Source organism: Ambystoma mexicanum, chromosome 3p, assembly GCF_040938575.1.
Source record: "Ambystoma mexicanum isolate Mex_15411 chromosome 3p, UKY_AmexF1_1, whole genome shotgun sequence".
Classification (NCBI taxonomy): Eukaryota; Metazoa; Chordata; class Amphibia; order Caudata; family Ambystomatidae; genus Ambystoma; species Ambystoma mexicanum.
This window is the reverse complement of record NC_090925.1, coordinates 889131645-889146903: the sequence shown is the minus strand read 5'-3', so window position 1 is coordinate 889146903 and position 15259 is coordinate 889131645. Positions and strand designations below refer to the sequence as shown.

The window sequence follows — 15259 nt, the reverse complement described above, 5'->3', positions numbered from 1 at the left end:
AGGCCAGGGCGTCCTCGACTCTTAAATGCTACGGACACAAATGGAAGAGGTTCTCTGTCTGGTGCCACGCACAGAAGATTAACCCTCTACGGATTACGGCTCCCCAAGTACTGCCGTACCTGCTGACGCTGGCCAAAGCTGGTCTGGCACACGCGTCCATCAAGATTCATCTTGCTGCGTTCTCCCGATGCACCAGGACCACGGGGCGGACGTCCTTGTGGTCTCATCGTCTGGTGAAAGAGTTCATGAAGGGACTGTTCAGATCGTTCCCGCCGGTGAAGGCTCCGGCCCCGGCGTGGGAGCTCAACGTGGTGCTGACCAAGCTCATGGGACCTCCGTTCGAGCCTCTGCACTCGGCCCCGTTGAAGTTTCTATCGTGGAAAACAGCTTTTCTTGTGGCCATCACCTCCGCACGACGAGTGGGAGAGATCCAGGCCCTTTCCTGCAAGGCCCCGTACTTGACTTTCCACGACACGAGGGTAGTGCTCAGGACGCACCCCTCCTTCATGCCCAAGGTACCGTCGGACTTCCATCTCAACGAACCCTTGGTGTTACCTGTGTTCTTCCCGTCGCCTTCGTCGCCGGCTGAGAGGACTTTGCACTCGCTGGATGTAGCTAGAGCGCTGAACTTCTACGTGGACCGCACGAAGGGTTTTCGGAAGACGTCACAACTCTTTGTGAACTTTGGACCTGTCAATCAGGGGAAGGCTCTCTCGAAGGCTTCCATCTCCAGATGGCTCTCCGGCTGTATCATGTGCTGTCACCGGTTGGCAAACCGACCGCTGCCTGGCCGTCCGAGAGCCCATTCCACCAGAGCGATCGCAGCTACCACGGCGTTCCTATCTGGTGTGCCCCTGCTGGACATATGCAGGGCTGCTACGTGGAGGTCGACGCACACCTTCACGAAATTCTACTGCGTCGACCGGGATTCCAGGGTCGGCCAAGCAGTGCTGCGCAACCTGTTCGCCTGAGGTGAGCCTGGTGAGGAGGTAAGATGCTTAATGTTGAGTTGATGTGATGCTTAATGTTGAGCCTTTGCCACCTCCCGTGGTTGTGCATGTGTGTACTGCTATGTATTCTTTATTCATGAGCATGTGAATCCATGCCAGACCCCATGCTGGAGAAGGAACAAGTTACTTACCTGTAACTGTTGTTCTCCAGCATGGGTCTGGCATGGATTCACATGCGAACCCTCCCGCCTACCCCTCTGCGGCTCTTCACTTGGTCATACTGCCACTTCACGTGCTTCCAAATCTGAAGATGGCTGCCAGAGGCGGTGCTTAGGTAGAGGGCAGTCATTGGCTGTGGTCAGTATGACGCAGAGACCAGTGATTGGTTATTACTACGAAAGACAGATCAGAAACGAAACTGATACTGGTTTTTTCTTTACCGAGGATTCCCAGCCTGACGACGGGGAATATTCATGAGCATGTGAATCCATGCCAGACCCATGCTGGAGAACAACAGTTACAGGTAAGTAACTTGTTCCTTCTCAAAGGTTCTTAGAAAAACAGGAAGGGAAGGACTTTCCCTTCCCCAAGAATATTACACAGTGTTCCCGTGCTCAGGATTTCTAACAGTGCAAGTTGTTTTAGGTTCTGCTTCCTTTGAGAACACCTGGTGTACCCTCCAACCAGGAATCCAAATTCTCCTTTAAACAGTTACAGGTTTCTTTAGAAAACCAGGTATACTCTCCTGCCTGGATTTCCATTATTTCATTAAACAATTTCTCTTTCTCGCAACCTGGTATACTCGCCAACCAGGTGTTTTACTGTTCTCAATGTGCCTTGTATACTCTCCTGCCAGGACTTGCCCAGACATCTACTAGTTTTCCTTTTCTCCAGTATTGGCTCCTTGACCCTCCTCACTTGACAAGATTACTCCAATTTCCTTCTCACCCCTTCTCTGGGTTTTCAACCTTTCAACGGAGTCCCAAAGGTATTTCTTTAAGGGTTGTCTTCCCTTTGGGATAACTTTATTTGAGATTTTAACCATTTTGGTTATAGTTTTTGGCCAATGCTTGTTCAGCTCCTTGATGTATTTACGTAGCGCTTTCAGTGTTATAATCATTGGCTTTAACCAATGCTGGTTCATTCACTTGGCTTCCTTTCCATATACTTTCAATGTCCTTATTATTGGCGTTTGACGATACTGGTCCATGCACTCGGTTTTTACTTTATATGTCATTACTAAGGCATAAGATAAGGAGTGTCACGTAGCAATTTGCTATGCAATTCTGTAGGTTTGCTAATTAAATTGACACATGTATCAAAGCTAGCTATTTGTTACCCTGTTCATAGAAAACACAGCTTACCCTATATTCCTCTCTTGCCCACAGGGCACTCGCCACCCTCTTTTCTCCGTTAACTAAAAGTTCAAAGTGGCTAACTGGGAGAGAGGGCAGCAGTAATCTTCTCCTCCTTTCTTAAGTGTCAAAGGCCTGTGAGGGAGTGCTAGGCAAGATTGATTTTTTTTCATTTTCAAATAATTGCAAACCAGAAGTAAATCGGGATGATACTACGTATTAAGCTAACTATATGCTGTCTGGCAAAGACCAGTATGTGTTAACTAAAGTTCTTTTTAAAAATACTAGTCATGCAATTCCATCCCTAAAACATTATATAATGCAAAATTACAGTAGTGTACTGTAAACACTGCATTGTCGCCAAACATTACAGTAAAATGTAGTTTAGTGTATCTAAATCTCAGTGTCAACTATATATCATTTTGTTGGGGATGGTGCATCACATCGACAAGTGAATACTTTTGAAAATGTACATGATCACACGGCCAAATGCTTTTGATGGCAATCCTAGTTCTGTGACCTGCTGATTACATCATATGATATGATTTGGTATTTACACTGCAACTCTACACAAGTGTTTATAGGCACCACAAGACAAGGGAGGGGAACAGAGGAATAAGACAAACGATCTTACTAGGCCTTGTGACATTCAGATTGTGCAAGTGCAAACAAGAAGTGCTGGGGAGAGGGTGCGGGGGAAGTGCAGGGAAGGGATAAGGGTGAAGTGCAGTCAGGCAACAGGGCTCTGAGTAAGTGCAGGGATGGCAAAGGACTACACAGGTGCAGTCCCAGACCGTGAGCGCTCAGTAGGCCAGGAGGCAGTGCAGGGTGACTGGTTGAGGAGGGAGTAGGGGGGGCATGGTACCCGCTGTGTGACTGAGGGCAAACATGCCATCAGTCCGGATGAGCAGTCAGATTAGCAGGGGGAGATGAAGGCAGAAGAAAGAGGAGAAAATTAATGGCTCTAGCAGCTACCTGGAACATCAGGTGGTGCGGCTCAAGTCTGAGGGGGACAGTGGGAGTGGCATTCCAGAGGGAGGCACCTGCAGAGAGGGAGGCAGCTGCAGAGGAAAGAGATCTACCCCCCGCCTTCCCTCTACTCTCTGCTTGGAGAAGCATCTGACCCGCAGAGAGTTGGAGGTAGATGAGCGGAGGGCTCTAGAAGAAAGGTATTTAGGATAAGAGAGTTGGATATAGTAACGACCGCAGCCCCAGAAAGCCTTGTGGATTATGCAGAGGATCCTGAACTTGATTCCCACAGCCACCGGGAGCCAGTGTAAAGATTACGTAGCTGGAGAGATGTGGTCCCTGGGCCAAGGATAAGTCTTGCAGTCCTTTTGTGGATTAGTTCAAGAGGGGGAAAGAGGCTGTTGGAATAGTCCAGCCTGGCGAGATCCAGAACTCTGGAGTGAGATAGTTTCTGGTGGAAGTTGAGGAAAGGTAGAATACCTCTGAGGAGGTGCAGCTGGGAGTGGGCCTTCTTGGCAAGGTCTGTGATGTGAGGAGAGCGTGGATTCGAAGATGACACCAAAGTTTTTTGCCTCACAGGAGGATGAGGGGAGAGGGCCCAAGGAGGGCGGCCAGAGAGAGAGGGAGCGCGGGAGCAGGGTTTCCAATGAGAAGAATCTGTCTTGCATGCATCTGTGCAACTTGTGCTCAATCCATGCGAGGATTCCAAACTCCTTGACATTCTATTTTATCAATCTGTTTCTTTATACCAGCTAACCTGAAAGTGAGATAGTCGCAAACTACAAAATTCCACCCAGTTCTTTGCCTGCTACTCCATCCACTCTGCTTAGTCTCTTACCCTTAGGTTTCTCACTGTAAGAGGAAAGAAAGTATCCTCACTCATACTCTGGATCCTTTGCTTAGGTGGCCCCGGAAATGCCATCACTCTTGGATCCCTGGGTGTGGAGAAGCGAGACAGGATCACCTAGGTAGAGGATTTTCAGGGATTGGGGTGCCCTACAGGAGAGGCATGGTATCCCTCTTTCCCTATTAAAGACCAACCTTACTCTCCCCCAGCCTTTATATGCTACTGTAAGCCAGCTCCACTCATTTCGCACATTTTACATTGGACAGTACTGGGACGAGAAAGAGGTGACATAGTAATTAACACTAAAAACACATTTCACTACTCTAGTAATGGGACGAAGGAGATGCTTGCCGAGGATTGTGAGGATCAGGCATATTCCTTTAATTCTAGTCAGGAAAGCCCAAGTGATAATCCACACCTGTCAAGTAGTTGCAGGTGCATACATGGAGAACCAGAGAACAGAGAGGCCTGTGTAGGAGAGACCAGCAGGGGGGCCCTTTCTGAGAGGAGGCAGCTGTGGCGGAACCGAAGGAGCCAGGACGCCAGCTGACATTGCGGAGGACCTGTGGTGCCCAAGGCGAGAGAGGCCGTTAGGCTGTCACAGGTGTGCGAGAATGAGCAGCTGGAGTTGAGGGTGAGCGAGTCAGAAGAGAAGACGCTGTCCGTGTCCCTGCAGAGGCAGCGGATTTGCTGGCATGTGCAAGACTGTCCCCGGCGTGCGAGCAGGGCTCATGGAGACTGGCACGCCGATCTCAGAAGCAGCAGGAGCCACCAGGGTGGAACGCTGAGGACAGGTAAGTGTCGGGGAAAGCCACTCAAAGCCGGGGCACTCCTAGCAGGCTCCACATAGGTAACTAAGTTTTGAATTGAATGAAAACTTCAAACTAATTTGAAATATGCATTTCGAATACCGAACTGAATGAAAACTCGAAACAAAGCCAAATTAGGCTAATTTAATACGGAACTAAATGAAAACCTGGAGTCAAGCATATTGAATGCTAAATTGAATACAACTTTATTGGAAAAGGGAAAGTGCCCAAATGAAAGTAATATACGGAAAAGAATGCAAGTTTGAAAGAGTGCCATAGAGAGGTGGGGCTTGAGTAAGACCATCTGAAGGTGAACTTTATGGACGTATGTAGTAGGGCAAGGGCAAAGACTTGCAAGTAGTGTGTGACACGTTGTGGCAAAGCCAAGTGGCTAACTAGGAAAAGCCAGAAGAGTATAAACCTGCACATAAAGCCAAGACGTCAACAAAGAGGAGCTAAATAAATGTCTTTGAACCCAGAGGAAAGTACAGGAGAACCTATGTGGGCTGAAGACCCTGGGGATCCTGGTTGCGCAACATCTGATGGGTGGACCGTGTGGTCTGATAACTGCACCTAGACCAGTGAGCCCTATATTAAAGAGAAACTGAGACATTGTGAAACAAGCCAAGAAGAAGCACTGTAAGCGAACTGGTGATGCCAGCCAGAACGAGGGTCAGGTTGACCTAGAGTTGTGTCGAACATTTTGAAAAGACTAGAACAAGTACAAGTGGCTGAATTAAAGTATTGGGGAAGGGAACCCCTAGACTTGAAGAACTGCAAATGTTGTCTTGAGATCTAAGCCTCAAACCATTGTTTTTTAAAAAAAATGTTTTATTTGTATTTGGTTAAAATTAAACCTTTACAAAAGAATGAGTCATATTAATCACATCTTATAAGTACAATCATACAAAACAAAACACATTTAACAGGTTACTCGCCGTAGTGACTACCTTACTCCTAGTCCATAGTCCCCTTTCCTCCATACTTATGGGACATCTCTCCGTCCTGTGGGACGGGACCGGAGCACTTTGTAAAAAGCATCCATATTTTTTTCAAAAATGTGTCCGTCCCTCTTTCCTGCGCGGGGTCCGGCACGCAGCCGTAAACCCGCCCACCTTGGCTCCGCCCCGCGCATCACCCATCAGTCCTTTTCTATCGCAGGGTCAACACCCATTAGCAATAACAGAGGAACCTTATAAGAGGGGACGGCGGGCGTATGGAGGAAAGGGGACTATGGACTAGGAGTAAGGTGGTCACTATGGTGAGTAACCTGGTAATACTCCTACATCCCATCCCCTTTCCTCCATACTTATGGGAGATTCCCAAGCACTCCTTACAGGAACTATGGGTGGATGGAAATACCCCTTACTGAAACAGGTTCTTCAGCACAGCCTGGCCGAACTGAGCGTCAGCTCTAGAGCTCATGTCGAGGCAGTAATGCTTACAGAAAGCAGATGGGGATGCCCAGGTAGCCGCTTTAGCGATGGACTCCCAGGGAACATACTTCTGAAAAGCAACCGCGGCTGCCTTGCCTCGCACCTGGTGTGCATGGATACCTTTAGGAGGTTTCAGATTTTGGACGGTGAAAGATTCTGTGATGCAGGCGGCAATCCATCTGGAAATGGATGCCTTAGACACCGGCCTGCCCGGAGGTTTACCGAAGGTCACAAACAGTTGGGAAGATCTCCGAAGCTCGGAAGTCCTGTCCAGGTAGCACTTGAGAGATCTTCGGACATCCAGGCAGTGTAGAACCCTTTCCGCCTCCGAGGAAGGGTTCGGAAAAAAGACCGGAAGGGAAATCGACTGATTCAGATGGAATTCGGTCACTACCTTTGGTAGGAAAGCTGGGTTCGTTCGAAGAACTACCTTGTCCTTGTGAAAGACCAAGAAAGGATGCTCCACCGACAATGCCTGGAGCTCACTCACTCTCCTCGCTGACGTAACGGCTACCAGAAAGGACACTTTCCAGGACACGTACTTGAGGTCAACCGTAGCCATTGGCTCAAAAGGTTTATGGCACAGCGCCGTCAGGACTACATTTAGGTCCCAAGGCGGGTGCAGACTACGAACCGGAGGGTAGATGCGTGTCAAGCCAGCAAAATGCCTCTTCACCATCGGGTTGGTTAAGGAATAAGAACACCTGTCTGTAGAGCGGTAAGCGGAAATCGCCGAGAGATAAGCCCTGCAAGACAGAACATGAACCCCTGATTCTGCTAGGGAGGACACGAAGGACATCACAGTGTCAATCGTCGCCACCCTCGGGTCCAATTCTTTCTCCAAACACCAATGACAGAACCTGAGCCATTTACTCTTGTATTGGGATCTGGTCGAGGGTTTCCTGGCTGCCTGGATAATGCGCATGTTATTCGCAGACAAACCCAAATGCTCTATAGACTTGAACTCGGGCACCATGCCGCCAAGCTGAGCGATTGTGGTGAGGGGTGCCACATCTGCTGTTCCCGTTGGTGAAGATCGGGAGTTACTGGTAACCTGATCAGCGGACGCACCGACAGGTGTTGAAGTTCTGAGAACCAAAACCTGGCCGGCCACCACAGAGCTATCAGTAGAAGAGAACAGTTGACAGAGCTCTTCAACTTCCAAATTGCTCGATGAACTAGGGGAAGAGGCGGGAAGGCGTAAACTCTCATGTTGTGCCATGGAATCTCGAGTGCGTCCCCCAGAGAGGAGGCGCCCAGGCCCCCTCTGGAGGCGTAATGAGGAAGCTTCTTGTTTACCGCCGTGGCGAAGAGGTCCACCTCCTGTGTGCCCCAATGCGAGAAAATCCACGAGAGGATCTCCGCCTTCAACTCCCACTCGTAGCTGACCACTGTCCACCGGCTGAGGGCATCCGCGGTGACATTCAGCCGGCCCGGGATCTGCACTGCAGCAGCCAGACCCCATGAAGCACGGCCCACTCCCAAATCTGGATGGACAGGTCCACGAGAGGGGGAGACTTCGTTCCCCCTTGATTTTTTATGTAATACATTGACACTGCATTGTCCATTCTTATGCGGTCCACCTTGTTGACAATGAGAGGTCTGAGCGCCAGAAAAATCGCCAGAAGCTCCAAATGATATACGTGCAGGAGCTTGTCCTGAGGCGACCAGAGGTCCAAGACCTGAAGATCTAACGTCACACCCCACCCGAAAACGGAGGAGTCTGTCGAGATCGTCACCATGGGGGCTGGGTCCTGGAACCCTGCGCCCACTGACAGGTTGCTGAGAGATGACCACCAGTCCAGGTCCACTCTCATGGTATCCAGAATCATTATCTGCTTGGAATCCGGGTCCACAGCCTGACGCCAGGAACTCCGAAGAGCCATGTGGGTCTGTCTCATTTTGAGACGAGCAAGATGAAGAGCCAGTACACACGAGGCCATAAGGCCCAGAAGCCTCTGGAACCACCAGGCCGACATGCTCTCCAACTGCGCGAACGTCTGACACGTGGCCAACAGATCCGCCATTCTGTCCCCGGTCAGATACACTCGGCAGTCTATCGTGTTCCAATGAAAACCCAGGAAAGTCAGGTCCTGTGAGACCGTCATGGAGGATTTCCGCCAGTTCACCGACAGCCCAAGATGGAACATGAGCTGAAGGAGAGACTGGAGGTTGCCCGCTGCTGCCAACGGACAAGGGCTGCGTAGGAGCCAGTCGTCCAAATAGGGATGCACATGGATACCCTGGAGACGAAGATAGGCCGCAATCACCGACATCATCTTCGTGAAGACACGCGGCGCCGAACTGAGGCCAAAAGGAAGCACTCGAAACTGGAAGTGCTCCTCTCCCAAAGAGAAGCGGAGGTATCTCCTGTGTGGATTCCAAATCAGGATATGCATGTACGCATCCTGAAGATCCACCACGCTGAGCCAATCGCCCGTCTGCAAAGAGGAGCGAATCTGGCCAGACATGATCCTCTTGAATTTCTCTTGGGGTTGGAAAAGATTGAACTGGGAAAGGTCTAGGATGGTGCGCAGGCCAGCCTGGTTGGGTTTGGGCACCGTAAACAGCCGGGAGTAAAAGCCCTCCCCTCGCTCCCCAGGGGGAACGGGTTCCACGGCTCTAAGGTGCAGAAGTTTCTGAACCTCTGCCTTGAGGGAGGGTGAGCCTGACAGCTGAAAAGGAGGGTTGAGGGGTGGGGTAGGGGGTAAAGGTAAGCGGAAGCCCGCTCGAGTGACTGACAAGACCCATCTGTCTTCTGTGATGGCCGGCCATGCCTCCCAATGAGACGCAATGCGTCCTCCCACCGGGGTCTCGTGTGAGCGCGGAAAACCCTCATTTGGCAGGTTTATCGGTGGCGGTGCCACCTGAACCTGATGAGGAGGCTGAGGAGCGGGAGAAATACCGCGTACGCTTTTGTCTACGGCGGTTATTCCCCGCAGGAGTATCCACTCTGCAAGATTTGCGGTCGAGGAAGCCCCTAAAACCAGAGGAAGGTTGACCTTGCGATAACGGCCTTTGAGCCTTGAAAGGAGCTTTAACCAGAACAGACAATGATTTAGCCGTCTTTGGTTTTGGTGAGCTCTACATCCGTAGAAGAGTGAAAAAGCTCCTTACCATCAAGGGGAAGGTCCAGAACCTTGTCTTGCACCTCCTTCGAGAACTTAGTGGCATGCAGCTACGCTTGCCGCGAGGTATCTACCCCAAGCATTAGACCCCGAGCCGAGGTGTCTACGTGATGAGCCGCAGCCTCTAGGAGATCCTGGGCCAAGACCCTGGCATCGGAAAGGCCTCCTCTTGAAATCCTCCAACTTCTCGACCGGAATGTGCTCCTCAAACTCCGACAGACCTCTCCACATCCGCATGTTAGCTCCCGCCAAAATCAATTCTGCATTGGCCTGCCTGAGCTGTAAGGCCGAATTGGCAAAGATTTTCCTCCCTAGGGAGTCCAGGAGCTTGTCCTCCTTTCCCAAGACTTGAGTAGCCGTCGCTGAGGAGGATGCTGCAGGCCTTGATTGCAACATAGCCGTAGCCGCAGCCACCACTGTGGAGGAGGGAGGCGGACAAGACGACAAGGCCAGCTCTTCCGAAGAATGCAGCCTGTACCTCGCGTCAATCTTTTTATTGACAAACAGTCCCGAGTGTGGCTTTTCCCAAACTCTACGGACCTCGGCCAGAACGTCCTTCTGTAAGAACAGGCCGGTATGCGCCAAAGGAGACAAGGTGAACGCCCCAGAAAGCACGCCCTTCTGCGTAGCAGGTGCCTCGAGCGCCAGAACATCTAAGAAACTCATGTCCAGCACCCGGTCATGGAAAGCTCTGATAGAGCTGGGAAGGTCCTTGTTTTCCTGATCGCCTTGAGGGTCATCTGACAGGTCAGGATCCTGCTGAGCTGTGTCAGGCACTGCCTTGTCCACTGGGGACAATGGTGGCACAGGCGGAAGCGCAGGGGGAGGCACCACGGACAAGGGAGGCACCGGCGGAACCACTGTCGGAACGGGTGGAGCCGGAAGCGCGGGTGAACAGATCTCCTTGAAAAGCCCTTTGAAATATTCCCTCATGGGGTCGGTGCGCATAAGCGCTTGAAATTTACCGAAAAAGGCGTCCTCAGGAGATTGTTTCGGAACCCGATGAGGCCTCTCATGAGGTGGACAAATCCAGGGACGTAGCGGAGAAGGGTGCCACAACGGCCCCTCCACCGACGAATCCACATAAATCAAAGGAGCCGCCCCTGCTGGCAACGAAACATTGTGCGGAAGAAGCATCCAGGCGTTCCAATCATAAACCGGCCGGTAAGGATGCGCAGACGAGACCTTAGGTTCACCCGAAGGACCGAACCCTACACCAGGGGCCGATGGCGTAGTTTTAGGGGTAGTACCTAAAATGGCCACCGTGGTCGTGGCGGGAACGGCCGCCATTTTGTCCTCATCTGAGGGGAACTGCGGCACATGAGGAAGTGAGGCAGGGGTCCCCGTCGATGGGTCAGGGGTCTTAATTTTAGCCTTAGCATAAGGAACCTCGGCAGAGCCGGTACTATGAGGCCTGGAATGTTTCTGCGACATACCAACTTAGCCTTCGAAGGAAGGGCCTCGGCACGAAACTTTCTCCTTTGCCCCCTCAACAGATCTGGTGTCACCACAAGAGCGGGAACAGTGCGCTGTCACCGACAGGGCCTTGCCCGGCCCGTCAGAACTGTTGGTATCCTTAGCCTCTGTACGAGGGACCTCGGACCTAGGCCCGGTAGAAGCCTTATCGGCACGGGCCTCGAACATCCATTCGGTAACCTCAAGCCCAGCCAAGACCTCGAGGCATACCCCGGTTTTGTTTTTGAGGGAAGCCGAAAGAACGGCCTCAGACCAAGCTCCGGTACCCAACGACTCAGTAGAACTGGGTCTAGAAACAGCCCCCACAGGAGGGGCCTCGGAGCGTACTCCGGTGGACACAGGCCCCTTACGGAGACCCTCAGAGAAAACTCTGGTAGAATTATTAGGCCCAACAGGCACCTCAGGGCGAACCCCGGTAACAGAGCGATCAACACCCCTCCCGGCTCGAGAGGAACCCGGAAAGGTATCCCCGGCCGGGGTGCTCTGAAAAGTAAAGAATTTACCAGGCGTTTTTTCTTCTCGTCGATGAACGCCTGAAAATGCGAAGGAGGAGTCCGTCCGAACACCACCTCCCACCGCTCTAACCGACGTTGAAGTGCCCGGACCGAAAGGGAGTCACAGTAAAAACAGGAGTCCAACGGTGTTCGGACCCAAACACTCCAAATAAAGAAGCGAAGCAACGGTGACATGATGAACAGTCTGGAAAATCTAGTTTAAAAGACATAGACAGACTAGTAAACGAACGCTAGCGAGAGCCAGAGAGGCAAAAAAGGGAAGAAGATCTTCCGAGGATGCAAGTGCGTCCGGCCCCGATCGTGCGGAGAAAAGGACTGATGGGCGATGCGCGGGGCGGAGCCAAGGAGGGCGGGGTTACGGCCGCATGCCGGGCCCCGCGCAGGAAAGAGAGGAGGGACACATTTTTGAAAAAAAATGTGGATGCTTTTTACAAAGTGCTCCGGTCCCGTCCCACAGGACAGAGAGATGTCCCATAAGTATGGAGGAAAGGGGACGGGACGTAGGAGTATAAAACATTATTAAAATTACATTCTTGACTTTTCACATAACACATATATGTATACAAAAATATTTAAAATGCATTTTAAATGTGTACTTAAAGAGAAAATTGTAGATTAAAATCACACGGCTTTATTAGTTAATATCGTCTTGAGTTTCAAAGCTTGTGAGTTCCTTTTCTAGGATTTTTAAAAAGTTTCCCAATGCTAGAATTAGTGGGTAATGTACACCGTTCATAAGTCTTTCCCATAAAAATTCGGTACAATCAACGAATTCGATGTTAACAAATTTAGCCAAATAAAATGTGCGTGGTCCTTTAAAATGACAGCACACTAATACTAAATGTTTTAGAGTTTCATAAGGTTCTTTGCACAGCGGAAATCTACATTCCATTGATTGCATATACATTGCTTTTCCTGCCCAGTGCTGACATCGTTCTTTATTGTGAAATTGATTTAGTTTAAAACGTATGTACAATCCCCTAATAATAGGGCAAGGAAATAGATTGACATAAGGATTACATGGCAAACGTTTCTGCATAAATTTAGCAAATTCCTAGTGTGTAGAGTAACGCTTTGTTTGGTCAAATCCAATCCTCAAATAATTTCTTTTTAACAAAAGCAGGACGAATGGATAGGTCATCAGAGGTAACTTTGAGTCTGTCTAATATCAGTCATTCGGATTTCAAACCCTTTAATAGTATCTACTGTATTATTTTCCATTGCATGTTGTATAGGCAATTTTTAGAGGATTTAAAATTTTAGCGTAATTCGATAGTAGACGCCATACCACTCTACAGGACAGAGAAATCAAGTTTGGGTCATGCCTGATCATACAATTTGGAATAGCCATGGCAATATTTAAAACATCTTTGATTATTCATACTTGCATAGTATCTAAGTAATCACATAAATCAAAAGGACACACATCAAGAATATAAATAAGAGCAGCTTAAACCTTCATAGTTTAAAAATCATGCATAGGGCTAAGGGAAAATTGACAGTGGCCCTCATTACGACCCTGGCGTTGGACCATGGTGCTAATAGCACCATGGTCCATGCCGGTAACTTACCGACTCCGCCATGGAGGAATGGGGAATTACCGCCCCATTCCGAGGTTGGCGGGGCGGTAATTCCCCATGCCGCCATGGCCCTTCCCCATTCCCATTTTTGCCCCATAGGGCTCAATGGGAATGGGCAAGGCGCGAAGTACGGCACCGTACTTAGCACCAAGGTCCCTTTGCGGGTTGGTTTTTAACGCCTGCAAAAAGCAGGCGTTAAAGTCTCCAACCCGCAAAGGGACCTCGTAATCAGGCATTAAGGGTTTAACGGCGCCGTTAACCCCTTAACGCCTGGGTTGTAATGAGGGCCAGTATCTTTTAAAAATGATCTTCATTTGGCTCTTTAATGGACATGCTTTATTGTTCAGTCTTTCTTTCCAGATGGTAATGGAGGAGTTGCTGCTTAATTGATAGCCAAGATAGCAGATTTCAGACTGTATTTGTACGGCGAGATTACCAATTTGCCAACTGAATGATTTTATTTTCCTGCCAGCATGAAGGATCAAAATATTTGTTTTGCTGACATTGGGTATAAGATTTAAATCAAGGACATATTTTTCAACAGCAAACAATTTGGCTCGAAGGCCAGTGGGAGTGGTGTCCATTATGAGCAGGTCATCGGCAAATGCCAGCCAATGTAGTCTTATTGAACCTAACCTTACAGGATACATCCCTAGTTCCTTCCAAATCCGATCTAGATCGCAGATGTAAAGATTAAAAAGCATGGCTGCAAGGTTACAGCCTTGTTTTAGACCGATCTGAGTTCTAATGGCGTCCGTGATAGCGCCTTCTCTCGATAGCTTTACCTGCTATGCAGTGTTAGAGTGCAACATTATTAACCAATATATGAATTCTGATGGACTTCCCAATTGATATAATTTAGAGCATAGTATATTCCTTATCACACAATTGAATGCACAAGACAGATCGATGCTTGCTATGTAAATAGGGAAAGCTCCTTTCTTTTTCGTACTAGCAATGATATGGAACATCAATGTAGCATTCAATGAAGTGCCCATTAACTTCCTGAAACCAATCTGGGATTTTGCAGAATGTCGTTGGTAGCGATGTACTTTTCCAGATCATATAGAAGTAGGCTTGCAAAGATCTTGGAACAAGTGTCAATAAGTGATATAGGTCTGTAGTTTTGGGGTTCAAGAGCATTACCCTTCTTATATATTGGTACGATTATTGACATACCCCATTGCTCGGGTATGTTGCCGGTTTTAAGAATCATGTCAAATTTAATTTTGAGTATCGCTGCCCATACTAATGGATTAGCTTTGTACATACACAAGGGTATGCCGTCCGGGTCTGGGGCATTAGATTGATATAATTTCTTAATTGCCCATATGATGTCAGTTTCAGACAATTTCAAAGTGTCCCATTTCACAAAAGAATTTAACACGGGTGTATTAGATCTAAATCGTGATGGAATAGCACACTTTTCTGTTACATATGCAACCCATGTGTGGGCCGGTATTATATTCACATTGGTGGCAACCTTAGAGCAAGTGGTGTTACGCATAATCGACCAGATATACCTTGAATCATGCCTGCATAGTTTATGCACAATTTTGCAATTGAGATTGTTCGATTGATTTTGTTCTCAGAATTCTCATTTTGTTTTTGAACTGTAATAAAATAAGATTTTTTACATATTTAAACTGAGCATAGTTAGGTACAAGTTTCTTAGCGATGCACAGATCTTTGTTTTTCCGTTTTAAGAGCTGTGTTGCATGGTCGAACTTGTTTGTCTGATATGAACATATTGGAGTTGGGTTATCTTGGACAGTTTGTATAACATCAGTAATTATTTGAACTGTAGCTTCTTCTTTGGCGAACAGTGAAACACCTAGGTCCAAACACAATGATGTCCTAATAAAGTCAGTGCTAACTTTTTCTGAAATACGCTTACATAACGCCATGTTCCATCTCACAGATAGTTGGGGGTCGATTGATTTCATATAATGGTAGCAAGTGATTAATTCTATGTCAGGCATGTGCATACGTTAAATTTAATTGAATGGGAGCATGATCACTCAGGTTAATTGGATGAATCAACATCGGTGAGGCTGAATATATCAGCTCATTCGAAATTGCAAAGTAATCTATTTTAGAAGTGAAATTACCACGACTCCATGTGTGCTCAGGACCATCTGCCCGACTATTCACATATGAAATCTTCCATGTTTCAAGGTAGGCAATCCATTTC

At 48.6% G+C, this 15259-nt stretch overlaps 1 protein-coding gene across 3 annotated transcripts in view; it reads left to right on the top strand.

Moving 5' to 3' along the window:
- The window catches only part of RBL1 (RB transcriptional corepressor like 1), a 1112731-nt gene that overhangs the window by 1074599 nt on the left and 22873 nt on the right, over positions 1-15259 (top strand). The window lies entirely within an intron of this gene.